Source organism: Ascidia mentula, chromosome 5 (genome assembly GCF_947561715.1).
Source record: "Ascidia mentula chromosome 5, kaAscMent1.1, whole genome shotgun sequence".
NCBI classification, from domain to species: Eukaryota; Metazoa; Chordata; class Ascidiacea; order Phlebobranchia; family Ascidiidae; genus Ascidia; species Ascidia mentula.
The window spans coordinates 8525001-8541601 of NC_138570.1; the positions used below are offsets into that span (position 1 = coordinate 8525001).

General features: G+C 45.1%; 80 non-coding genes across 80 annotated transcripts; all 80 read right to left on the reverse strand.

The window, feature by feature from the left end:
* Positions 1-199: 199 nt before the first annotated feature.
* On the reverse strand, positions 200-271 carry Trnat-agu (transfer RNA threonine (anticodon AGU)). Its single transcript has one exon. It is a non-coding gene; the product is annotated as a tRNA-Thr (tRNA).
* Positions 272-338: 67 nt separating this feature from the next.
* On the reverse strand, positions 339-428 carry Trnav-uac (transfer RNA valine (anticodon UAC)). Its single transcript is given in 2 exon segments — positions 339-374; positions 391-428. It is a non-coding gene; the product is annotated as a tRNA-Val (tRNA).
* A 104-nt stretch (positions 429-532) lies between these two features.
* On the reverse strand, positions 533-604 carry Trnat-cgu (transfer RNA threonine (anticodon CGU)). The gene has a single exon. It is a non-coding gene; the product is annotated as a tRNA-Thr (tRNA).
* Positions 605-728: 124 nt separating this feature from the next.
* On the reverse strand, positions 729-847 carry Trnal-caa (transfer RNA leucine (anticodon CAA)). The gene is made up of 2 exons: positions 810-847; positions 729-774 (listed from the first exon to the last, which is right to left on the reverse strand). It is a non-coding gene; the product is annotated as a tRNA-Leu (tRNA).
* Positions 848-915: 68 nt separating this feature from the next.
* On the reverse strand, positions 916-989 carry Trnan-guu (transfer RNA asparagine (anticodon GUU)). The gene has a single exon. It is a non-coding gene; the product is annotated as a tRNA-Asn (tRNA).
* Positions 990-1241: 252 nt separating this feature from the next.
* Trnat-agu (transfer RNA threonine (anticodon AGU)) lies at positions 1242-1313 on the reverse strand. The gene has a single exon. It is a non-coding gene; the product is annotated as a tRNA-Thr (tRNA).
* A 67-nt stretch (positions 1314-1380) lies between these two features.
* Positions 1381-1470, reverse strand: Trnai-uau (transfer RNA isoleucine (anticodon UAU)). The gene is given in 2 exon segments: positions 1381-1416; positions 1433-1470. It is a non-coding gene; the product is annotated as a tRNA-Ile (tRNA).
* Positions 1471-1574: 104 nt separating this feature from the next.
* On the reverse strand, positions 1575-1646 carry Trnat-cgu (transfer RNA threonine (anticodon CGU)). Its single transcript has one exon. It is a non-coding gene; the product is annotated as a tRNA-Thr (tRNA).
* A 124-nt stretch (positions 1647-1770) lies between these two features.
* Trnal-caa (transfer RNA leucine (anticodon CAA)) lies at positions 1771-1889 on the reverse strand. Its single transcript has 2 exons — positions 1852-1889; positions 1771-1816 (listed from the first exon to the last, which is right to left on the reverse strand). It is a non-coding gene; the product is annotated as a tRNA-Leu (tRNA).
* Positions 1890-1957: 68 nt separating this feature from the next.
* On the reverse strand, positions 1958-2031 carry Trnan-guu (transfer RNA asparagine (anticodon GUU)). The gene has a single exon. It is a non-coding gene; the product is annotated as a tRNA-Asn (tRNA).
* Positions 2032-2283: 252 nt separating this feature from the next.
* On the reverse strand, positions 2284-2355 carry Trnat-agu (transfer RNA threonine (anticodon AGU)). The gene has a single exon. It is a non-coding gene; the product is annotated as a tRNA-Thr (tRNA).
* A 67-nt stretch (positions 2356-2422) lies between these two features.
* Trnav-uac (transfer RNA valine (anticodon UAC)) lies at positions 2423-2512 on the reverse strand. Its single transcript is given in 2 exon segments — positions 2423-2458; positions 2475-2512. It is a non-coding gene; the product is annotated as a tRNA-Val (tRNA).
* Positions 2513-2616: 104 nt separating this feature from the next.
* Trnat-cgu (transfer RNA threonine (anticodon CGU)) lies at positions 2617-2688 on the reverse strand. Its single transcript has one exon. It is a non-coding gene; the product is annotated as a tRNA-Thr (tRNA).
* A 124-nt stretch (positions 2689-2812) lies between these two features.
* On the reverse strand, positions 2813-2931 carry Trnal-caa (transfer RNA leucine (anticodon CAA)). Its single transcript has 2 exons — positions 2894-2931; positions 2813-2858 (listed from the first exon to the last, which is right to left on the reverse strand). It is a non-coding gene; the product is annotated as a tRNA-Leu (tRNA).
* A 68-nt stretch (positions 2932-2999) lies between these two features.
* Trnan-guu (transfer RNA asparagine (anticodon GUU)) lies at positions 3000-3073 on the reverse strand. Its single transcript has one exon. It is a non-coding gene; the product is annotated as a tRNA-Asn (tRNA).
* A 252-nt stretch (positions 3074-3325) lies between these two features.
* On the reverse strand, positions 3326-3397 carry Trnat-agu (transfer RNA threonine (anticodon AGU)). Its single transcript has one exon. It is a non-coding gene; the product is annotated as a tRNA-Thr (tRNA).
* A 67-nt stretch (positions 3398-3464) lies between these two features.
* Trnai-uau (transfer RNA isoleucine (anticodon UAU)) lies at positions 3465-3554 on the reverse strand. Its single transcript is given in 2 exon segments — positions 3465-3500; positions 3517-3554. It is a non-coding gene; the product is annotated as a tRNA-Ile (tRNA).
* A 104-nt stretch (positions 3555-3658) lies between these two features.
* On the reverse strand, positions 3659-3730 carry Trnat-cgu (transfer RNA threonine (anticodon CGU)). The gene has a single exon. It is a non-coding gene; the product is annotated as a tRNA-Thr (tRNA).
* A 124-nt stretch (positions 3731-3854) lies between these two features.
* On the reverse strand, positions 3855-3973 carry Trnal-caa (transfer RNA leucine (anticodon CAA)). The gene is made up of 2 exons: positions 3936-3973; positions 3855-3900 (listed from the first exon to the last, which is right to left on the reverse strand). It is a non-coding gene; the product is annotated as a tRNA-Leu (tRNA).
* A 68-nt stretch (positions 3974-4041) lies between these two features.
* Positions 4042-4115, reverse strand: Trnan-guu (transfer RNA asparagine (anticodon GUU)). Its single transcript has one exon. It is a non-coding gene; the product is annotated as a tRNA-Asn (tRNA).
* Positions 4116-4367: 252 nt separating this feature from the next.
* Positions 4368-4439, reverse strand: Trnat-agu (transfer RNA threonine (anticodon AGU)). Its single transcript has one exon. It is a non-coding gene; the product is annotated as a tRNA-Thr (tRNA).
* Positions 4440-4506: 67 nt separating this feature from the next.
* On the reverse strand, positions 4507-4596 carry Trnai-uau (transfer RNA isoleucine (anticodon UAU)). Its single transcript is given in 2 exon segments — positions 4507-4542; positions 4559-4596. It is a non-coding gene; the product is annotated as a tRNA-Ile (tRNA).
* Positions 4597-4700: 104 nt separating this feature from the next.
* Positions 4701-4772, reverse strand: Trnat-cgu (transfer RNA threonine (anticodon CGU)). Its single transcript has one exon. It is a non-coding gene; the product is annotated as a tRNA-Thr (tRNA).
* A 124-nt stretch (positions 4773-4896) lies between these two features.
* Trnal-caa (transfer RNA leucine (anticodon CAA)) lies at positions 4897-5015 on the reverse strand. The gene is made up of 2 exons: positions 4978-5015; positions 4897-4942 (listed from the first exon to the last, which is right to left on the reverse strand). It is a non-coding gene; the product is annotated as a tRNA-Leu (tRNA).
* Positions 5016-5083: 68 nt separating this feature from the next.
* Trnan-guu (transfer RNA asparagine (anticodon GUU)) lies at positions 5084-5157 on the reverse strand. The gene has a single exon. It is a non-coding gene; the product is annotated as a tRNA-Asn (tRNA).
* A 252-nt stretch (positions 5158-5409) lies between these two features.
* Positions 5410-5481, reverse strand: Trnat-agu (transfer RNA threonine (anticodon AGU)). Its single transcript has one exon. It is a non-coding gene; the product is annotated as a tRNA-Thr (tRNA).
* A 67-nt stretch (positions 5482-5548) lies between these two features.
* Positions 5549-5638, reverse strand: Trnav-uac (transfer RNA valine (anticodon UAC)). Its single transcript is given in 2 exon segments — positions 5549-5584; positions 5601-5638. It is a non-coding gene; the product is annotated as a tRNA-Val (tRNA).
* A 104-nt stretch (positions 5639-5742) lies between these two features.
* On the reverse strand, positions 5743-5814 carry Trnat-cgu (transfer RNA threonine (anticodon CGU)). Its single transcript has one exon. It is a non-coding gene; the product is annotated as a tRNA-Thr (tRNA).
* Positions 5815-5938: 124 nt separating this feature from the next.
* On the reverse strand, positions 5939-6057 carry Trnal-caa (transfer RNA leucine (anticodon CAA)). Its single transcript has 2 exons — positions 6020-6057; positions 5939-5984 (listed from the first exon to the last, which is right to left on the reverse strand). It is a non-coding gene; the product is annotated as a tRNA-Leu (tRNA).
* A 68-nt stretch (positions 6058-6125) lies between these two features.
* Trnan-guu (transfer RNA asparagine (anticodon GUU)) lies at positions 6126-6199 on the reverse strand. Its single transcript has one exon. It is a non-coding gene; the product is annotated as a tRNA-Asn (tRNA).
* A 252-nt stretch (positions 6200-6451) lies between these two features.
* Positions 6452-6523, reverse strand: Trnat-agu (transfer RNA threonine (anticodon AGU)). The gene has a single exon. It is a non-coding gene; the product is annotated as a tRNA-Thr (tRNA).
* A 67-nt stretch (positions 6524-6590) lies between these two features.
* Trnai-uau (transfer RNA isoleucine (anticodon UAU)) lies at positions 6591-6680 on the reverse strand. The gene is given in 2 exon segments: positions 6591-6626; positions 6643-6680. It is a non-coding gene; the product is annotated as a tRNA-Ile (tRNA).
* A 104-nt stretch (positions 6681-6784) lies between these two features.
* Positions 6785-6856, reverse strand: Trnat-cgu (transfer RNA threonine (anticodon CGU)). The gene has a single exon. It is a non-coding gene; the product is annotated as a tRNA-Thr (tRNA).
* A 124-nt stretch (positions 6857-6980) lies between these two features.
* On the reverse strand, positions 6981-7099 carry Trnal-caa (transfer RNA leucine (anticodon CAA)). Its single transcript has 2 exons — positions 7062-7099; positions 6981-7026 (listed from the first exon to the last, which is right to left on the reverse strand). It is a non-coding gene; the product is annotated as a tRNA-Leu (tRNA).
* A 68-nt stretch (positions 7100-7167) lies between these two features.
* On the reverse strand, positions 7168-7241 carry Trnan-guu (transfer RNA asparagine (anticodon GUU)). The gene has a single exon. It is a non-coding gene; the product is annotated as a tRNA-Asn (tRNA).
* Positions 7242-7493: 252 nt separating this feature from the next.
* On the reverse strand, positions 7494-7565 carry Trnat-agu (transfer RNA threonine (anticodon AGU)). The gene has a single exon. It is a non-coding gene; the product is annotated as a tRNA-Thr (tRNA).
* Positions 7566-7632: 67 nt separating this feature from the next.
* On the reverse strand, positions 7633-7722 carry Trnai-uau (transfer RNA isoleucine (anticodon UAU)). The gene is given in 2 exon segments: positions 7633-7668; positions 7685-7722. It is a non-coding gene; the product is annotated as a tRNA-Ile (tRNA).
* Positions 7723-7826: 104 nt separating this feature from the next.
* Positions 7827-7898, reverse strand: Trnat-cgu (transfer RNA threonine (anticodon CGU)). Its single transcript has one exon. It is a non-coding gene; the product is annotated as a tRNA-Thr (tRNA).
* Positions 7899-8022: 124 nt separating this feature from the next.
* Positions 8023-8141, reverse strand: Trnal-caa (transfer RNA leucine (anticodon CAA)). The gene is made up of 2 exons: positions 8104-8141; positions 8023-8068 (listed from the first exon to the last, which is right to left on the reverse strand). It is a non-coding gene; the product is annotated as a tRNA-Leu (tRNA).
* A 68-nt stretch (positions 8142-8209) lies between these two features.
* Trnan-guu (transfer RNA asparagine (anticodon GUU)) lies at positions 8210-8283 on the reverse strand. The gene has a single exon. It is a non-coding gene; the product is annotated as a tRNA-Asn (tRNA).
* Positions 8284-8535: 252 nt separating this feature from the next.
* Trnat-agu (transfer RNA threonine (anticodon AGU)) lies at positions 8536-8607 on the reverse strand. Its single transcript has one exon. It is a non-coding gene; the product is annotated as a tRNA-Thr (tRNA).
* A 67-nt stretch (positions 8608-8674) lies between these two features.
* On the reverse strand, positions 8675-8764 carry Trnai-uau (transfer RNA isoleucine (anticodon UAU)). The gene is given in 2 exon segments: positions 8675-8710; positions 8727-8764. It is a non-coding gene; the product is annotated as a tRNA-Ile (tRNA).
* Positions 8765-8868: 104 nt separating this feature from the next.
* Positions 8869-8940, reverse strand: Trnat-cgu (transfer RNA threonine (anticodon CGU)). The gene has a single exon. It is a non-coding gene; the product is annotated as a tRNA-Thr (tRNA).
* A 124-nt stretch (positions 8941-9064) lies between these two features.
* Positions 9065-9183, reverse strand: Trnal-caa (transfer RNA leucine (anticodon CAA)). Its single transcript has 2 exons — positions 9146-9183; positions 9065-9110 (listed from the first exon to the last, which is right to left on the reverse strand). It is a non-coding gene; the product is annotated as a tRNA-Leu (tRNA).
* A 68-nt stretch (positions 9184-9251) lies between these two features.
* Positions 9252-9325, reverse strand: Trnan-guu (transfer RNA asparagine (anticodon GUU)). Its single transcript has one exon. It is a non-coding gene; the product is annotated as a tRNA-Asn (tRNA).
* Positions 9326-9448: 123 nt separating this feature from the next.
* On the reverse strand, positions 9449-9521 carry Trnat-agu (transfer RNA threonine (anticodon AGU)). Its single transcript has one exon. It is a non-coding gene; the product is annotated as a tRNA-Thr (tRNA).
* Positions 9522-9588: 67 nt separating this feature from the next.
* Trnav-uac (transfer RNA valine (anticodon UAC)) lies at positions 9589-9678 on the reverse strand. The gene is given in 2 exon segments: positions 9589-9624; positions 9641-9678. It is a non-coding gene; the product is annotated as a tRNA-Val (tRNA).
* A 104-nt stretch (positions 9679-9782) lies between these two features.
* On the reverse strand, positions 9783-9854 carry Trnat-cgu (transfer RNA threonine (anticodon CGU)). The gene has a single exon. It is a non-coding gene; the product is annotated as a tRNA-Thr (tRNA).
* Positions 9855-9978: 124 nt separating this feature from the next.
* On the reverse strand, positions 9979-10097 carry Trnal-caa (transfer RNA leucine (anticodon CAA)). The gene is made up of 2 exons: positions 10060-10097; positions 9979-10024 (listed from the first exon to the last, which is right to left on the reverse strand). It is a non-coding gene; the product is annotated as a tRNA-Leu (tRNA).
* A 68-nt stretch (positions 10098-10165) lies between these two features.
* On the reverse strand, positions 10166-10239 carry Trnan-guu (transfer RNA asparagine (anticodon GUU)). Its single transcript has one exon. It is a non-coding gene; the product is annotated as a tRNA-Asn (tRNA).
* Positions 10240-10491: 252 nt separating this feature from the next.
* On the reverse strand, positions 10492-10563 carry Trnat-agu (transfer RNA threonine (anticodon AGU)). The gene has a single exon. It is a non-coding gene; the product is annotated as a tRNA-Thr (tRNA).
* A 67-nt stretch (positions 10564-10630) lies between these two features.
* Trnai-uau (transfer RNA isoleucine (anticodon UAU)) lies at positions 10631-10720 on the reverse strand. The gene is given in 2 exon segments: positions 10631-10666; positions 10683-10720. It is a non-coding gene; the product is annotated as a tRNA-Ile (tRNA).
* Positions 10721-10824: 104 nt separating this feature from the next.
* Positions 10825-10896, reverse strand: Trnat-ggu (transfer RNA threonine (anticodon GGU)). The gene has a single exon. It is a non-coding gene; the product is annotated as a tRNA-Thr (tRNA).
* A 124-nt stretch (positions 10897-11020) lies between these two features.
* On the reverse strand, positions 11021-11139 carry Trnal-caa (transfer RNA leucine (anticodon CAA)). The gene is made up of 2 exons: positions 11102-11139; positions 11021-11066 (listed from the first exon to the last, which is right to left on the reverse strand). It is a non-coding gene; the product is annotated as a tRNA-Leu (tRNA).
* A 68-nt stretch (positions 11140-11207) lies between these two features.
* Trnan-guu (transfer RNA asparagine (anticodon GUU)) lies at positions 11208-11281 on the reverse strand. Its single transcript has one exon. It is a non-coding gene; the product is annotated as a tRNA-Asn (tRNA).
* A 252-nt stretch (positions 11282-11533) lies between these two features.
* Trnat-agu (transfer RNA threonine (anticodon AGU)) lies at positions 11534-11605 on the reverse strand. Its single transcript has one exon. It is a non-coding gene; the product is annotated as a tRNA-Thr (tRNA).
* A 51-nt stretch (positions 11606-11656) lies between these two features.
* Trnai-uau (transfer RNA isoleucine (anticodon UAU)) lies at positions 11657-11749 on the reverse strand. The gene is given in 2 exon segments: positions 11657-11695; positions 11712-11749. It is a non-coding gene; the product is annotated as a tRNA-Ile (tRNA).
* A 104-nt stretch (positions 11750-11853) lies between these two features.
* Positions 11854-11925, reverse strand: Trnat-cgu (transfer RNA threonine (anticodon CGU)). Its single transcript has one exon. It is a non-coding gene; the product is annotated as a tRNA-Thr (tRNA).
* A 124-nt stretch (positions 11926-12049) lies between these two features.
* Trnal-caa (transfer RNA leucine (anticodon CAA)) lies at positions 12050-12168 on the reverse strand. Its single transcript has 2 exons — positions 12131-12168; positions 12050-12095 (listed from the first exon to the last, which is right to left on the reverse strand). It is a non-coding gene; the product is annotated as a tRNA-Leu (tRNA).
* Positions 12169-12236: 68 nt separating this feature from the next.
* Positions 12237-12310, reverse strand: Trnan-guu (transfer RNA asparagine (anticodon GUU)). Its single transcript has one exon. It is a non-coding gene; the product is annotated as a tRNA-Asn (tRNA).
* Positions 12311-12562: 252 nt separating this feature from the next.
* On the reverse strand, positions 12563-12634 carry Trnat-agu (transfer RNA threonine (anticodon AGU)). Its single transcript has one exon. It is a non-coding gene; the product is annotated as a tRNA-Thr (tRNA).
* Positions 12635-12701: 67 nt separating this feature from the next.
* On the reverse strand, positions 12702-12791 carry Trnai-uau (transfer RNA isoleucine (anticodon UAU)). Its single transcript is given in 2 exon segments — positions 12702-12737; positions 12754-12791. It is a non-coding gene; the product is annotated as a tRNA-Ile (tRNA).
* Positions 12792-12895: 104 nt separating this feature from the next.
* Trnat-cgu (transfer RNA threonine (anticodon CGU)) lies at positions 12896-12967 on the reverse strand. Its single transcript has one exon. It is a non-coding gene; the product is annotated as a tRNA-Thr (tRNA).
* A 124-nt stretch (positions 12968-13091) lies between these two features.
* Trnal-caa (transfer RNA leucine (anticodon CAA)) lies at positions 13092-13210 on the reverse strand. The gene is made up of 2 exons: positions 13173-13210; positions 13092-13137 (listed from the first exon to the last, which is right to left on the reverse strand). It is a non-coding gene; the product is annotated as a tRNA-Leu (tRNA).
* A 68-nt stretch (positions 13211-13278) lies between these two features.
* Positions 13279-13352, reverse strand: Trnan-guu (transfer RNA asparagine (anticodon GUU)). The gene has a single exon. It is a non-coding gene; the product is annotated as a tRNA-Asn (tRNA).
* A 252-nt stretch (positions 13353-13604) lies between these two features.
* On the reverse strand, positions 13605-13676 carry Trnat-agu (transfer RNA threonine (anticodon AGU)). Its single transcript has one exon. It is a non-coding gene; the product is annotated as a tRNA-Thr (tRNA).
* Positions 13677-13727: 51 nt separating this feature from the next.
* On the reverse strand, positions 13728-13820 carry Trnai-uau (transfer RNA isoleucine (anticodon UAU)). The gene is given in 2 exon segments: positions 13728-13766; positions 13783-13820. It is a non-coding gene; the product is annotated as a tRNA-Ile (tRNA).
* Positions 13821-13924: 104 nt separating this feature from the next.
* Trnat-cgu (transfer RNA threonine (anticodon CGU)) lies at positions 13925-13996 on the reverse strand. The gene has a single exon. It is a non-coding gene; the product is annotated as a tRNA-Thr (tRNA).
* Positions 13997-14120: 124 nt separating this feature from the next.
* Trnal-caa (transfer RNA leucine (anticodon CAA)) lies at positions 14121-14239 on the reverse strand. Its single transcript has 2 exons — positions 14202-14239; positions 14121-14166 (listed from the first exon to the last, which is right to left on the reverse strand). It is a non-coding gene; the product is annotated as a tRNA-Leu (tRNA).
* Positions 14240-14307: 68 nt separating this feature from the next.
* Trnan-guu (transfer RNA asparagine (anticodon GUU)) lies at positions 14308-14381 on the reverse strand. The gene has a single exon. It is a non-coding gene; the product is annotated as a tRNA-Asn (tRNA).
* Positions 14382-14633: 252 nt separating this feature from the next.
* Trnat-agu (transfer RNA threonine (anticodon AGU)) lies at positions 14634-14705 on the reverse strand. Its single transcript has one exon. It is a non-coding gene; the product is annotated as a tRNA-Thr (tRNA).
* A 67-nt stretch (positions 14706-14772) lies between these two features.
* On the reverse strand, positions 14773-14862 carry Trnai-uau (transfer RNA isoleucine (anticodon UAU)). Its single transcript is given in 2 exon segments — positions 14773-14808; positions 14825-14862. It is a non-coding gene; the product is annotated as a tRNA-Ile (tRNA).
* A 104-nt stretch (positions 14863-14966) lies between these two features.
* Trnat-cgu (transfer RNA threonine (anticodon CGU)) lies at positions 14967-15038 on the reverse strand. The gene has a single exon. It is a non-coding gene; the product is annotated as a tRNA-Thr (tRNA).
* A 124-nt stretch (positions 15039-15162) lies between these two features.
* On the reverse strand, positions 15163-15281 carry Trnal-caa (transfer RNA leucine (anticodon CAA)). Its single transcript has 2 exons — positions 15244-15281; positions 15163-15208 (listed from the first exon to the last, which is right to left on the reverse strand). It is a non-coding gene; the product is annotated as a tRNA-Leu (tRNA).
* Positions 15282-15349: 68 nt separating this feature from the next.
* Positions 15350-15423, reverse strand: Trnan-guu (transfer RNA asparagine (anticodon GUU)). Its single transcript has one exon. It is a non-coding gene; the product is annotated as a tRNA-Asn (tRNA).
* Positions 15424-15675: 252 nt separating this feature from the next.
* Positions 15676-15747, reverse strand: Trnat-agu (transfer RNA threonine (anticodon AGU)). The gene has a single exon. It is a non-coding gene; the product is annotated as a tRNA-Thr (tRNA).
* Positions 15748-15814: 67 nt separating this feature from the next.
* Positions 15815-15904, reverse strand: Trnai-uau (transfer RNA isoleucine (anticodon UAU)). The gene is given in 2 exon segments: positions 15815-15850; positions 15867-15904. It is a non-coding gene; the product is annotated as a tRNA-Ile (tRNA).
* Positions 15905-16008: 104 nt separating this feature from the next.
* Positions 16009-16080, reverse strand: Trnat-cgu (transfer RNA threonine (anticodon CGU)). The gene has a single exon. It is a non-coding gene; the product is annotated as a tRNA-Thr (tRNA).
* Positions 16081-16204: 124 nt separating this feature from the next.
* Positions 16205-16323, reverse strand: Trnal-caa (transfer RNA leucine (anticodon CAA)). Its single transcript has 2 exons — positions 16286-16323; positions 16205-16250 (listed from the first exon to the last, which is right to left on the reverse strand). It is a non-coding gene; the product is annotated as a tRNA-Leu (tRNA).
* Positions 16324-16391: 68 nt separating this feature from the next.
* Trnan-guu (transfer RNA asparagine (anticodon GUU)) lies at positions 16392-16465 on the reverse strand. Its single transcript has one exon. It is a non-coding gene; the product is annotated as a tRNA-Asn (tRNA).
* Between the last annotated feature and the right edge of the window lie 136 nt (positions 16466-16601).

Here is a 16601-nt window from a genome sequence, read left to right on the forward strand (position 1 = left end):
AATTTTCTTTGTTGCCCATCTTCCACAAACCAGCTAGTTGCCAGCATAGTGCACAACTTAGTACCACAATGTGTCGGTTGATCTGTTAAAACCAGTTATCTTTTGAGACTTGCGCTTCAGAGTTTGTAAGGCTATTCCGGTTCAAAATCAGACATGCACGAAATTTAGGTCACTGTAATACTTACAAATACATTAAAATAGGCACCGCCGGGGATCGAACCCGGGATCTCCTGTTTACTAGACAGGCGCTTTACCACTAAGCCACGGCGCCACATGCAATACAGTATGCTTCAGTCTTTGTTCTTACAACTTGATATTGAAACAGTATTAAAACTTGCTGCTCCAGGTGAGGTTTGAACTCTCAACCTCCGCATGTCTCCGTAACTGTCATGTAAGTACGGCGCGCTAACCGATTGCGCCACTGGAGCTGGTTTGCTCTTATTTTCAGTGCATGTTGTACAGCACGGCGACAACAACACCGACAGATAATATATTTCCTGCAGATCAATTCGAAAAAACATTTCTAGCCACTTGCCTCCAGCGAGGTTTGAACTCGCGACCCCTGGTTTACGAGACCAGTGCTCTACCACTGAGCTATAGACACCAACCAGCACACTGAAACAATCACATTATACTTGTAGTAATGTGGAATCAAATATTAGCTTTGAGGAATGCTATTGGCAGGGGAGCCGAAGAGAAAGATTAGATATCCTCAAATAAAAAAAGATTGTCAGAAGTGGGATTCGAACCCACGCCTCCATTCGGAGACCAGAACACCCATACCACCGTAATTCAGTGCAGCATAGAAGCTTGAGTCTGGCGCCTTAGACCACTCGGCCATCCTGACATGCGAATGAAACTTCCATGCAAATAGTTAACTACCATTTTCGGAGGAGATGAATATAAAAATTATTACGTCCCTGGGTGGGCTCGAACCACCAACCTTTCGGTTAACAGCCGAACGCGCTAACCGATTGCGCCACAGAGACGCACGACCTTCAGCCGCTCAACGCACTGATGAAAACTTTTCTCTACATGTTCCAATTTTCTTTGTTGCCCATCTTCCACAAACCAGCTAGTTGCCAGCATAGTGCACAACTTAGTACCACATTGTGTCGGTTGATCTGTTAAAACCAGTTATCTTTTGAGACTTGCGCTTCAGAGTTTGTAAGGCTATTCTGGTTCAAAATCAGACATGCACGAAATTTAGGTCACTGTAATACTTACAAATACATTAAAATAGGCACCGCCGGGGATCGAACCCGGGATCTCCTGTTTACTAGACAGGCGCTTTACCACTAAGCCACGGCGCCACATGCAATACAGTATGCTTCAGTCTTTGTTCTTACAACTTGATATTGAAACAGTATTAAAACTTGCTGCTCCAGGTGAGGTTTGAACTCTCAACCTCCGCATGTCTCCGTAACTGTCATATAAGTACGGCGCGCTAACCGATTGCGCCACTGGAGCTGGTTTGCTCTTTTTTTCAGTGCATGTTGTACAGCACGGCGACAACAACACCGACAGATAATATATTTCCTGCAGATCAATTCGAAAAAACATTTCTAGCCACTTGCCTCCAGCGAGGTTTGAACTCGCGACCCCTGGTTTACGAGACCAGTGCTCTACCACTGAGCTATAGACACCAACCAGCACACTGAAACAATCACATTATACTTGTAGTAATGTGGAATCAAATATTAGCTTTGAGGAATGCTATTGGCAGGGGAGCAGAAGAGAAAGATTAGATATCCTCAAATAAAAAAAGATTGTCAGAAGTGGGATTCGAACCCACGCCTCCATTCGGAGACCAGAACACCCATACCACCGTAATTCAGTGCAGCATAGAAGCTTGAGTCTGGCGCCTTAGACCACTCGGCCATCCTGACATGCGAATGAAACTTCCATGCAAATAGTTAACTACCATTTTCGGAGGAGATGAATATAAAAATTATTACGTCCCTGGGTGGGCTCGAACCACCAACCTTTCGGTTAACAGCCGAACGCGCTAACCGATTGCGCCACAGAGACGCACGACCTTCAGCCGCTCAACGCACTGATGAAAACTTTTCTCTACATGTTCCAATTTTCTTTGTTGCCCATCTTCCACAAACCAGCTAGTTGCCAGCATAGTGCACAACTTAGTACCACAATGTGTCGGTTGATCTGTTAAAACCAGTTATCTTTTGAGACTTGCGCTTCAGAGTTTGTAAGGCTATTCCGGTTCAAAATCAGACATGCACGAAATTTAGGTCACTGTAATACTTACAAATACATTAAAATAGGCACCGCCGGGGATCGAACCCGGGATCTCCTGTTTACTAGACAGGCGCTTTACCACTAAGCCACGGCGCCACATGCAATACAGTATGCTTCAGTCTTTGTTCTTACAACTTGATATTGAAACAGTATTAAAACTTGCTGCTCCAGGTGAGGTTTGAACTCTCAACCTCCGCATGTCTCCGTAACTGTCATGTAAGTACGGCGCGCTAACCGATTGCGCCACTGGAGCTGGTTTGCTCTTATTTTCAGTGCATGTTGTACAGCACGGCGACAACAACACCGACAGATAATATATTTCCTGCAGATCAATTCGAAAAAACATTTCTAGCCACTTGCCTCCAGCGAGGTTTGAACTCGCGACCCCTGGTTTACGAGACCAGTGCTCTACCACTGAGCTATAGACACCAACCAGCACACTGAAACAATCACATTATACTTGTAGTAATGTGGAATCAAATATTAGCTTTGAGGAATGCTATTGGCAGGGGAGCCGAAGAGAAAGATTAGATATCCTCAAATAAAAAAAGATTGTCAGAAGTGGTATTCGAACCCACGCCTCCATTCGGAGACCAGAACACCCATACCACCGTAATTCAGTGCAGCATAGAAGCTTGAGTCTGGCGCCTTAGACCACTCGGCCATCCTGACATGCGAATGAAACTTCCATGCAAATAGTTAACTACCATTTTCGGAGGAGATGAATATAAAAATTATTACGTCCCTGGGTGGGCTCGAACCACCAACCTTTCGGTTAACAGCCGAACGCGCTAACCGATTGCGCCACAGAGACGCACGACCTTCAGCCGCTCAACGCACTGATGAAAACTTTTCTCTACATGTTCCAATTTTCTTTGTTGCCCATCTTCCACAAACCAGCTAGTTGCCAGCGTAGTGCACAACTTAGTACCACATTGTGTCGGTTGATCTGTTAAAACCAGTTATCTTTTGAGACTTGCGCTTCAGAGTTTGTAAGGCTATTCCGGTTCAAAATCAGACATGCACGAAATTTAGGTCACTGTAATACTTACAAATACATTAAAATAGGCACCGCCGGGGATCGAACCCGGGATCTCCTGTTTACTAGACAGGCGCTTTACCACTAAGCCACGGCGCCACATGCAATACAGTATGCTTCAGTCTTTGTTCTTACAACTTGATATTGAAACAGTATTAAAACTTGCTGCTCCAGGTGAGGTTTGAACTCTCAACCTCCGCATGTCTCCGTAATTGTCATATAAGTACGGCGCGCTAACCGATTGCGCCACTGGAGCTGGTTTGCTCTTTTTTTCAGTGCATGTTGTACAGCACGGCGACAACAACACCGACAGATAATATATTTCCTGCAGATCAATTCGAAAAAACATTTCTAGCCACTTGCCTCCAGCGAGGTTTGAACTCGCGACCCCTGGTTTACGAGACCAGTGCTCTACCACTGAGCTATAGACACCAACCAGCACACTGAAACAATCACATTATACTTGTAGTAATGTGGAATCAAATATTAGCTTTGAGGAATGCTATTGGCAGGGGAGCAGAAGAGAAAGATTAGATATCCTCAAATAAAAAAAGATTGTCAGAAGTGGGATTCGAACCCACGCCTCCATTCGGAGACCAGAACACCCATACCACCGTAATTCAGTGCAGCATAGAAGCTTGAGTCTGGCGCCTTAGACCACTCGGCCATCCTGACATGCGAATGAAACTTCCATGCAAATAGTTAACTACCATTTTCGGAGGAGATGAATATAAAAATTATTACGTCCCTGGGTGGGCTCGAACCACCAACCTTTCGGTTAACAGCCGAACGCGCTAACCGATTGCGCCACAGAGACGCACGACCTTCAGCCGCTCAACGCACTGATGAAAACTTTTCTCTACATGTTCCAATTTTCTTTGTTGCCCATCTTCCACAAACCAGCTAGTTGCCAGCATAGTGCACAACTTAGTACCACATTGTGTCGGTTGATCTGTTAAAACCAGTTATCTTTTGAGACTTGCGCTTCAGAGTTTGTAAGGCTATTCCGGTTCAAAATCAGACATGCACGAAATTTAGGTCACTGTAATACTTACAAATGCATTAAAATAGGCACCGCCGGGGATCGAACCCGGGATCTCCTGTTTACTAGACAGGCGCTTTACCACTAAGCCACGGCGCCACATGCAATACAGTATGCTTCAGTCTTTGTTCTTACAACTTGATATTGAAACAGTATTAAAACTTGCTGCTCCAGGTGAGGTTTGAACTCTCAACCTCCGCATGTCTCCGTAACTGTCATATAAGTACGGCGCGCTAACCGATTGCGCCACTGGAGCTGGTTTGCTCTTTTTTTCAGTGCATGTTGTACAGCACGGCGACAACAACACCGACAGATAATATATTTCCTGCAGATCAATTCGAAAAAACATTTCTAGCCACTTGCCTCCAGCGAGGTTTGAACTCGCGACCCCTGGTTTACGAGACCAGTGCTCTACCACTGAGCTATAGACACCAACCAGCACACTGAAACAATCACATTATACTTGTAGTAATGTGGAATCAAATATTAGCTTTGAGGAATGCTATTGGCAGGGGAGCAGAAGAGAAAGATTAGATATCCTCAAATAAAAAAAGATTGTCAGAAGTGGGATTCGAACCCACGCCTCCATTCGGAGACCAGAACACCCATACCACCGTAATTCAGTGCAGCATAGAAGCTTGAGTCTGGCGCCTTAGACCACTCGGCCATCCTGACATGCGAATGAAACTTCCATGCAAATAGTTAACTACCATTTTCGGAGGAGATGAATATAAAAATTATTACGTCCCTGGGTGGGCTCGAACAACCAACCTTTCGGTTAACAGCCGAACGCGCTAACCGATTGCGCCACAGAGACGCACGACCTTCAGCCGCTCAACGCACTGATGAAAACTTTTCTCTACATGTTCCAATTTTCTTTGTTGCCCATCTTCCACAAACCAGCTAGTTGTCAGCATTGTGCACAACTTAGTACCACATTGTGTCGGTTGATCTGTTAAAACCAGTTATCTTTTGAGACTTGCGCTTCAGAGTTTGTAAGGCTATTCCGGTTCAAAATCAGACATGCACGAAATTTAGGTCACTGTAATACTTACAAATACATTAAAATAGGCACCGCCGGGGATCGAACCCGGGATCTCCTGTTTACTAGACAGGCGCTTTACCACTAAGCCACGGCGCCACATGCAATACAGTATGCTTCAGTCTTTGTTCTTACAACTTGATATTGAAACAGTATTAAAACTTGCTGCTCCAGGTGAGGTTTGAACTCTCAACCTCCGCATGTCTCCGTAACTGTCATGTAAGTACGGCGCGCTAACCGATTGCGCCACTGGAGCTGGTTTGCTCTTATTTTCAGTGCATGTTGTACAGCACGGCGACAACAACACCGACAGATAATATATTTCCTGCAGATCAATTCGAAAAAACATTTCTAGCCACTTGCCTCCAGCGAGGTTTGAACTCGCGACCCCTGGTTTACGAGACCAGTGCTCTACCACTGAGCTATAGACACCAACCAGCACACTGAAACAATCACATTATACTTGTAGTAATGTGGAATCAAATATTAGCTTTGAGGAATGCTATTGGCAGGGGAGCCGAAGAGAAAGATTAGATATCCTCAAATAAAAAAAGATTGTCAGAAGTGGGATTCGAACCCACGCCTCCATTCGGAGACCAGAACACCCATACCACCGTAATTCAGTGCAGCATAGAAGCTTGAGTCTGGCGCCTTAGACCACTCGGCCATCCTGACATGCGAATGAAACTTCCATGCAAATAGTTAACTACCATTTTCGGAGGAGATGAATATAAAAATTATTACGTCCCTGGGTGGGCTCGAACCACCAACCTTTCGGTTAACAGCCGAACGCGCTAACCGATTGCGCCACAGAGACGCACGACCTTCAGCCGCTCAACGCACTGATGAAAACTTTTCTCTACATGTTCCAATTTTCTTTGTTGCCCATCTTCCACAAACCAGCTAGTTGCCAGCGTAGTGCACAACTTAGTACCACATTGTGTCGGTTGATCTGTTAAAACCAGTTATCTTTTGAGACTTGCGCTTCAGAGTTTGTAAGGCTATTCCGGTTCAAAATCAGACATGCACGAAATTTAGGTCACTGTAATACTTACAAATACATTAAAATAGGCACCGCCGGGGATCGAACCCGGGATCTCCTGTTTACTAGACAGGCGCTTTACCACTAAGCCACGGCGCCACATGCAATACAGTATGCTTCAGTCTTTGTTCTTACAACTTGATATTGAAACAGTATTAAAACTTGCTGCTCCAGGTGAGGTTTGAACTCTCAACCTCCGCATGTCTCCGTAATTGTCATATAAGTACGGCGCGCTAACCGATTGCGCCACTGGAGCTGGTTTGCTCTTTTTTTCAGTGCATGTTGTACAGCACGGCGACAACAACACCGACAGATAATATATTTCCTGCAGATCAATTCGAAAAAACATTTCTAGCCACTTGCCTCCAGCGAGGTTTGAACTCGCGACCCCTGGTTTACGAGACCAGTGCTCTACCACTGAGCTATAGACACCAACCAGCACACTGAAACAATCACATTATACTTGTAGTAATGTGGAATCAAATATTAGCTTTGAGGAATGCTATTGGCAGGGGAGCAGAAGAGAAAGATTAGATATCCTCAAATAAAAAAAGATTGTCAGAAGTGGGATTCGAACCCACGCCTCCATTCGGAGACCAGAACACCCATACCACCGTAATTCAGTGCAGCATAGAAGCTTGAGTCTGGCGCCTTAGACCACTCGGCCATCCTGACATGCGAATGAAACTTCCATGCAAATAGTTAACTACCATTTTCGGAGGAGATGAATATAAAAATTATTACGTCCCTGGGTGGGCTCGAACCACCAACCTTTCGGTTAACAGCCGAACGCGCTAACCGATTGCGCCACAGAGACGCACGACCTTCAGCCGCTCAACGCACTGATGAAAACTTTTCTCTACATGTTCCAATTTTCTTTGCTGCCCATCTTCCACAAACCAGCTAGTTGCCAGCATAGTGCACAACTTAGTACCACATTGTGTCGGTTGATCTGTTAAAACCAGTTATCTTTTGAGACTTGCGCTTCAGAGTTTGTAAGGCTATTCCGGTTCAAAATCAGACATGCACGAAATTTAGGTCACTGTAATACTTACAAATGCATTAAAATAGGCACCGCCGGGGATCGAACCCGGGATCTCCTGTTTACTAGACAGGCGCTTTACCACTAAGCCACGGCGCCACATGCAATACAGTATGCTTCAGTCTTTGTTCTTACAACTTGATATTGAAACAGTATTAAAACTTGCTGCTCCAGGTGAGGTTTGAACTCTCAACCTCCGCATGTCTCCGTAACTGTCATATAAGTACGGCGCGCTAACCGATTGCGCCACTGGAGCTGGTTTGCTCTTTTTTTCAGTGCATGTTGTACAGCACGGCGACAACAACACCGACAGATAATATATTTCCTGCAGATCAATTCGAAAAAACATTTCTAGCCACTTGCCTCCAGCGAGGTTTGAACTCGCGACCCCTGGTTTACGAGACCAGTGCTCTACCACTGAGCTATAGACACCAACCAGCACACTGAAACAATCACATTATACTTGTAGTAATGTGGAATCAAATATTAGCTTTGAGGAATGCTATTGGCAGGGGAGCAGAAGAGAAAGATTAGATATCCTCAAATAAAAAAAGATTGTCAGAAGTGGGATTCGAACCCACGCCTCCATTCGGAGACCAGAACACCCATACCACCGTAATTCAGTGCAGCATAGAAGCTTGAGTCTGGCGCCTTAGACCACTCGGCCATCCTGACATGCGAATGAAACTTCCATGCAAATAGTTAACTACCATTTTCGGAGGAGATGAATATAAAAATTATTACGTCCCTGGGTGGGCTCGAACAACCAACCTTTCGGTTAACAGCCGAACGCGCTAACCGATTGCGCCACAGAGACGCACGACCTTCAGCCGCTCAACGCACTGATGAAAACTTTTCTCTACATGTTCCAATTTTCTTTGTTGCCCATCTTCCACAAACCAGCTAGTTGTCAGCATTGTGCACAACTTAGTACCACATTGTGTCGGTTGATCTGTTAAAACCAGTTATCTTTTGAGACTTGCGCTTCAGAGTTTGTAAGGCTATTCCGGTTCAAAATCAGACATGCACGAAATTTAGGTCACTGTAATACTTACAAATACATTAAAATAGGCACCGCCGGGGATCGAACCCGGGATCTCCTGTTTACTAGACAGGCGCTTTACCACTAAGCCACGGCGCCACATGCAATACAGTATGCTTCAGTCTTTGTTCTTACAACTTGATATTGAAACAGTATTAAAACTTGCTGCTCCAGGTGAGGCTCGAACTCACAACCTCCGCATGTCTCCGTAACTGTCATATAAGTACGGCGCGCTAACCGATTGCGCCACTGGAGCTGGTTTGCTCTTATTTTCAGTGCATGTTGTACAGCACGGCGACAACAACACCGACAGATAATATATTTCCTGCAGATAAATTCGAAAAAACATTTCTAGCCACTTGCCTCCAGCGAGGTTTGAACTCGCGACCCCTGGTTTACGAGACCAGTGCTCTACCACTGAGCTACCGAGACCAACTAGCACACTGAAACAATCACATTATACTTGTAGTAATGTGGAATCAAATATTAGCTTTGAGGAATGCTATTGGCAGGGGAGCCGAAGAGAAAGATTAGATATCCTCAAATAAAAAAAGATTGTCAGAATTGGGATTCGAACCCACGCCTCCATTCGGAGACCAGAACACCCATACCACCGTAATTCAGTGCAGCATAGAAGCTTGAGTCTGGCGCCTTAGACCACTCGGCCATCCTGACATGCGAAAGAAACTTCCATGCAAATAGTTAACTACCATTTTCGGAGGAGATGAATATAAAAATTATTACGTCCCTGGGTGGGCTCGAACAACCAACCTTTCGGTTAACAGCCGAACGCGCTAACCGATTGCGCCACAGAGACGCACGACCTTCAGCCGCTCAACGCACTGATGAAAACTTTTCTCTACATGTTCCAAACTTTTCTCTACAAAATCAGACATGCACGAAATTTAGGTCACTGTAATACTTACAAATACATTAAAATAGGCACCGCCGGGGATCGAACCCGGGGATCTCCTGTTTACTAGACAGGCGCTTTACCACTAAGCCACGGCGCCACATGCAATACAGTATGCTTCAGTCTTTGTTCTTACAACTTGATATTGAAACAGTATTAAAACTTGCTGCTCCAGGTGAGGCTCGAACTCACAACCTCCGCATGTCTCCGTAACTGTCATGTAAGTACGGCGCGCTAACCGATTGCGCCACTGGAGCTGGTTTGATCTTATTTTCAGTGCATGTTGTACAGCACGGCGACAACAACACCGACAGATAATATATTTCCTGCAGATAAATTCGAAAAAACATTTCTAGCCACTTGCCTCCAGCGAGGTTTGAACTCGCGACCCCTGGTTTACGAGACCAGTGCTCTACCACTGAGCTATAGAGACCAACTAGCACACTGAAACAATCACATTATACTTGTAGTAATGTGGAATCAAATACTAGCTTTGAGGAATGCTATTGGCAGTGGAGCCGAAGAGAAAGATTAGATATCCTCAAATAAAAAAAGATTGTCAGAAGTGGGATTCGAACCCACGCCTCCATTCGGAGACCAGAACACCCATACCACCGTAATTCAGTGCAGCATAGAAGCTTGAGTCTGGCGCCTTAGACCACTCGGCCATCCTGACATGCGAATGAACCTTCCATGCAAATAGTTAACTACCATTTTCGGAGGAGATGAATATAAAAATTATTACGTCCCTGGGTGGGCTCGAACCACCAACCTTTCGGTTAACAGCCGAACGCGCTAACCGATTGCGCCACAGAGACGCACGACCTTCAGCCGCTCAACGCACTGATGAAAACTTTTCTCTACATGTTCCAATTTTCTTTGTTGCCTATCTTCCACAAACCAGCTAGTTGTCAGCATTGTGCACAAATTAGTACCACATTGTGTCGGTTGATCTGTTAAAACCAGTTATCTTTTGAGACTTGCGCTTCAGAGTTTGTAAGGCTATTCCGGTTCAAAATCAGACATGCACGAAATTTAGGTCACTGTAATACTTACAAATACATTAAAATAGGCACCGCCGGGGATCGAACCCGGGATCTCCTGTTTACTAGACAGGCGCTTTACCACTAAGCCACGGCGCCACATGCAATACAGTATGCTTCAGTCTTTGTTCTTACAACTTGATATTGAAACAGTATTAAAACTTGCTGCTCCAGGTGAGGCTCGAACTCACAACCTCCGCATGTCTCCGCAAATGTCATATAAGTACGGCGCGCTAACCGATTGCGCCACTGGAGCTGGTTTGCTCTTATTTTCAGTGCATGTTGTACAGCACGGCGACAACAACACCGACAGATAATATATTTCCTGCAGATAAATTCGAAAAAACATTTCTAGCCACTTGCCTCCAGCGAGGTTTGAACTCGCGAACCCTGGTTTACCAGACCAGTGCTCTACCACTGAGCTATAGAGACCAACTAGTACACTGAAACAATCACATTATACTTGTAGTAATGTGGAATCAAATACTAGCTTTGAGGAATGCTATTGGCAGTGGAGCCGAAGAGAAAGATTAGATATCCTCAAATAAAAAAAGATTGTCAGAAGTGGGATTCGAACCCACGCCTCCATTCGGAGACCAGAACACCCATACCACCGTAATTCAGTGCAGCATAGAAGCTTGAGTCTGGCGCCTTAGACCACTCGGCCATCCTGACATGCGAATGAACCTTCCATGCAAATAGTTAACTACCATTTTCGGAGGAGATGAATATAAAAATTATTACGTCCCTGGGTGGGCTCGAACCACCAACCTTTCGGTTAACAGTCGAACGCGCTAACCGATTGCGCCACAGAGACGCACGACCTTCAGCCGCTCAACGCACTGATGAAAACTTTTCTCTACATGTTCCAATTTTCTTTGTTGCCCATCTTCCACAAACCAGCTAGTTGTCAGCATTGTGCACAACTTAGTACCACATTGTGTCGGTTGATCTGTTAAAACCAGTTATCTTTTGAGACTTGCGCTTCAGAGTTTGTAAGGCTATTCCGGTTCAAAATCAGATATGCACGAAATTTAGGTCACTGTAATACTTACAAATAGATTAAAATAGGCACCGCCGGGGATCGAACCCGGGATCTCCTGTTTACTAGACAGGCGCTTTACCACTAAGCCACGGCGCCACATGCAATACAGTATGCTTCAGTCTTTGTTCTTACAACAGTATTAAAACTTGCTTCTCCAGGTGAGGCTCGAACTCACAACCTCCGCATGTCTCCGTAACTGTCATATAAGTACGGCGCGCTAACCGATTGCGCCACTGGAGCTGGTTTGCTCTTATTTTCAGTGCATGTTGTACAGCACGGCGACAACAACACCGACAGATAATATATTTCCTGCAGATAAATTCGAAAAAACATTTCTAGCCACTTGCCTCCAGCGAGGTTTGAACTCGCGACCCCTGGTTTACGAGACCAGTGCTCTACCACTGAGCTATAGAGACCAACTAGCACACTGAAACAATCACATTATACTTGTAGTAATGTGGAATCAAATACTAGCTTTGAGGAATGCTATTGGCAGTGGAGCCGAAGAGAAAGATTAGATATCCTCAAATAAAAAAAGATTGTCAGAAGTGGGATTCGAACCCACGCCTCCATTCGGAGACCAGAACACCCATACCACCGTAATTCAGTGCAGCATAGAAGCTTGAGTCTGGCGCCTTAGACCACTCGGCCATCCTGACATGCGAATGAACCTTCCATGCAAATAGTTAACTACCATTTTCGGAGGAGATGAATATAAAAATTATTACGTCCCTGGGTGGGCTCGAACCACCAACCTTTCGGTTAACAGCCGAACGCGCTAACCGATTGCGCCACAGAGACGCACGACCTTCAGCCGCTCAACGCACTGATGAAAACTTTTCTCTACATGTTCCAATTTTCTTTGTTGCCTATCTTCCACAAACCAGCTAGTTGTCAGCATTGTGCACAAATTAGTACCACATTGTGTCGGTTGATCTGTTAAAACCAGTTATCTTTTGAGACTTGCGCTTCAGAGTTTGTAAGGCTATTCCGGTTCAAAATCAGACATGCACGAAATTTAGGTCACTGTAATACTTACAAATACATTAAAATAGGCACCGCCGGGGATCGAACCCGGGATCTCCTGTTTACTAGACAGGCGCTTTACCACTAAGCCACGGCGCCACATGCAATACAGTATGCTTCAGTCTTTGTTCTTACAACTTGATATTGAAACAGTATTAAAACTTGCTGCTCCAGGTGAGGCTCGAACTCACAACCTCCGCATGTCTCCGCAACTGTCATATAAGTACGGCGCGCTAACCGATTGCGCCACTGGAGCTGGTTTGCTCTTATTTTCAGTGCATGTTGTACAGCACGGCGACAACAACACCGACAGATAATATATTTCCTGCAGATAAATTCGAAAAAACATTTCTAGCCACTTGCCTCCAGCGAGGTTTGAACTCGCGACCCCTGGTTTACGAGACCAGTGCTCTACCACTGAGCTATAGAGACCAACTAGTACACTGAAACAATCACATTATACTTCTAGTAATGTGGAATCAAATACTAGCTTTGAGGAATGCTATTGGCAGTGGAGCCGAAGAGAAAGATTAGATATCCTCAAATAAAAAAAGATTGCCAGAAGTGGGATTCCAACCCACGCCTCCATTCGGAGACAAGAACACCCATACCACCGTAATTCAGTGCAGCATAGAAGCTTGAGTCTGGCGCCTTAGACCACTCGGCCATCCTGACATGCGAATGAACCTTCCATGCAAATAGTTAACTACCATTTTCGGAGGAGATGAATATAAAAATTATTACGTCCTTGGGTGGGCTCGAACCACCAACCTTTCGGTTAACAGCCGAACGCGCTAACCGATTGCGCCACAGAGACGCACGACCTTCAGCCGCTCAACGCACTGATGAAAACTTTTCTCTACATGTTCCAATTTTCTTTGTTGCCCATCTTCCACAAACCAGCTAGTTGCCAGCATTGTGCACAACTTAGTACCACATTGTGTCGGTTGATCTGTTAAAACCAGTTATCTTTTGAGACTTGCGCTTCAGAGTTTGTAAGGCTATTCCGGTTCAAAATCAGACATGCACGAAATTTAGGTCACTGTAATACTTACAAATACATTAAAATAGGCACCGCCGGGGATCGAACCCGGGATCTCCTGTTTACTAGACAGGCGCTTTACCACTAAGCCACGGCGCCACATGCAATACAGTATGCTTCAGTCTTTGTTCTTACAACAGTATTAAAACTTGCTTCTCCAGGTGAGGCTCGAACTCACAACCTCCGCATGTCTCCGTAACTGTCATATAAGTACGGCGCGCTAACCGATTGCGCCACTGGAGCTGGTTTGCTCTTATTTTCAGTGCATGTTGTACAGCACGGCGACAACAACACCGACAGATAATATATTTCCTGCAGATAAATTCGAAAAAACATTTCTAGCCACTTGCCTCCAGCGAGGTTTGAACTCGCGACCCCTGGTTTACGAGACCAGTGCTCTACCACTGAGCTATAGAGACCAACTAGCACACTGAAACAATCACATTATACTTGTAGTAATGTGGAATCAAATACTAGCTTTGAGGAATGCTATTGGCAGTGGAGCCGAAGAGAAAGATTAGATATCCTCAAATAAAAAAAGATTGTCAGAAGTGGGATTCGAACCCACGCCTCCATTCGGAGACCAGAACACCCATACCACCGTAATTCAGTGCAGCATAGAAGCTTGAGTCTGGCGCCTTAGACCACTCGGCCATCCTGACATGCGAATGAACCTTCCATGCAAATAGTTAACTACCATTTTCGGAGGAGATGAATATAAAAATTATTACGTCCCTGGGTGGGCTCGAACCACCAACCTTTCGGTTAACAGCCGAACGCGCTAACCGATTGCGCCACAGAGACGCACGACCTTCAGCCGCTCAACGCACTGATGAAAACTTTTCTCTACATGTTCCAATTTTCTTTGTTGCCTATCTTCCACAAACCAGCTAGTTGTCAGCATTGTGCACAACTTAGTACCACATTGTGTCGGTTGATCTGTTAAAACCAGTTATCTTTTGAGACTTGCGCTTCAGAGTTTGTAAGGCTATTCCGGTTCAAAATCAGACATGCACGAAATTTAGGTCACTGTAATACTTACAAATAGATTAAAATAGGCACCGCCGGGGATCGAACCCGGGATCTCCTGTTTACTAGACAGGCGCTTTACCACTAAGCCACGGCGCCACATGCAATACAGTATGCTTCAGTCTTTGTTCTTACAACTTGATATTGAAACAGTATTAAAACTTGCTGCTCCAGGTGAGGCTCGAACTCACAACCTCCGCATGTCTCCGCAACTGTCATATAAGTACGGCGCGCTAACCGATTGCGCCACTGGAGCTGGTTTGCTCTTATTTTCAGTGCATGTTGTACAGCACGGCGACAACAACACCGACAGATAATATATTTCCTGCAGATAAATTCGAAAAAACATTTCTAGCCACTTGCCTCCAGCGAGGTTTGAACTCGCGAACCCTGGTTTACGAGACCAGTGCTCTACCACTGAGCTATAAAGACCAACTAGTACACTGAAACAATCACATTATACTTCTAGTAATGTGGAATCAAATACTAGCTTTGAGGAATGCTATTGGCAGTGGAGCCGAAGAGAAAGATTAGATATCCTCAAATAAAAAAAGATTGCCAGAAGTGGGATTCCAACCCACGCCTCCATTCGGAGACCAGAACACCCATACCACCGTAATTCAGTGCAGCATAGAAGCTTGAGTCTGGCGCCTTAGACCACTCGGCCATCCTGACATGCGAATGAACCTTCCATGCAAATAGTTAACTACCATTTTCGGAGGAGATGAATATAAAAATTATTACGTCCCTGGGTGGGCTCGAACCACCAACCTTTCGGTTAACAGCCGAACGCGCTAACCGATTGCGCCACAGAGACGCACGACCTTCAGCCGCTCAACGCACTGATGAAAACTTTTCTCTACATGTTCCAATTTTCTTTGTTGCCCATCTTCCACAAACCAGCTAGTTGCCAGCATTGTGCACAACTTAGTACCACATTGTGTCGGTTGATCTGTTAAAACCAGTTATCTTTTGAGACTTGCGCTTCAGAGTTTGTAAGGCTATTCCGGTTCAAAATCAGACATGCACGAAATTTAGGTCACTGTAATACTTACAAATAGATTAAAATAGGCACCGCCGGGGATCGAACCCGGGATCTCCTGTTTACTAGACAGGCGCTTTACCACTAAGCCACGGCGCCACATGCAATACAGTATGCTTCAGTCTTTGTTCTTACAACTTGATATTGAAACAGTATTAAAACTTGCTGCTCCAGGTGAGGCTCGAACTCACAACCTCCGCATGTTTCCGTAACTGTCATATAAGTACGGCGCGCTAACCGATTGCGCCACTGGAGCTGGTTTGCTCTTATTTTCAGTGCATGTTGTACAGCACGGCGACAACAACACCGACAGATAATATATTTCCTGCAGATAAATTCGAAAAAACATTTCTAGCCACTTGCCTCCAGCGAGGTTTGAACTCGCGACCCCTGGTTTACGAGACCAGTGCTCTACCACTGAGCTATAGAGACCAACTAGCACACTGAAACAATCACATTATACTTGTAGTAATGTGGAATCAAATACTAGCTTTGAGGAATGCTATTGGCAGTGGAGCCGAAGAGAAAGATTAGATATCCTCAAATAAAAAAAGATTGTCAGAAGTGGGATTCGAACCCACGCCTCCATTCGGAGACCAGAACACCCATACCACCGTAATTCAGTGCAGCATAGAAGCTTGAGTCTGGCGCCTTAGACCACTCGGCCATCCTGACATGCGAATGAACCTTCCATGCAAATAGTTAACTACCATTTTCGGAGGAGATGAATATAAAAATTATTACGTCCCTGGGTGGGCTCGAACCACCAACCTTTCGGTTAACAGCCGAACGCGCTAACCGATTGCGCCACAGAGACGCACGACCTTCAGCCGCTCAACGCACTGATGAAAACTTTTCTCTACATGTTCCAATTTTCTTTGTTGCCTATCTTCCACAAACCAGCTAGTTGTCAGCATTGTGCACAAATTAGTACCACATTGTGTCGGTTGATC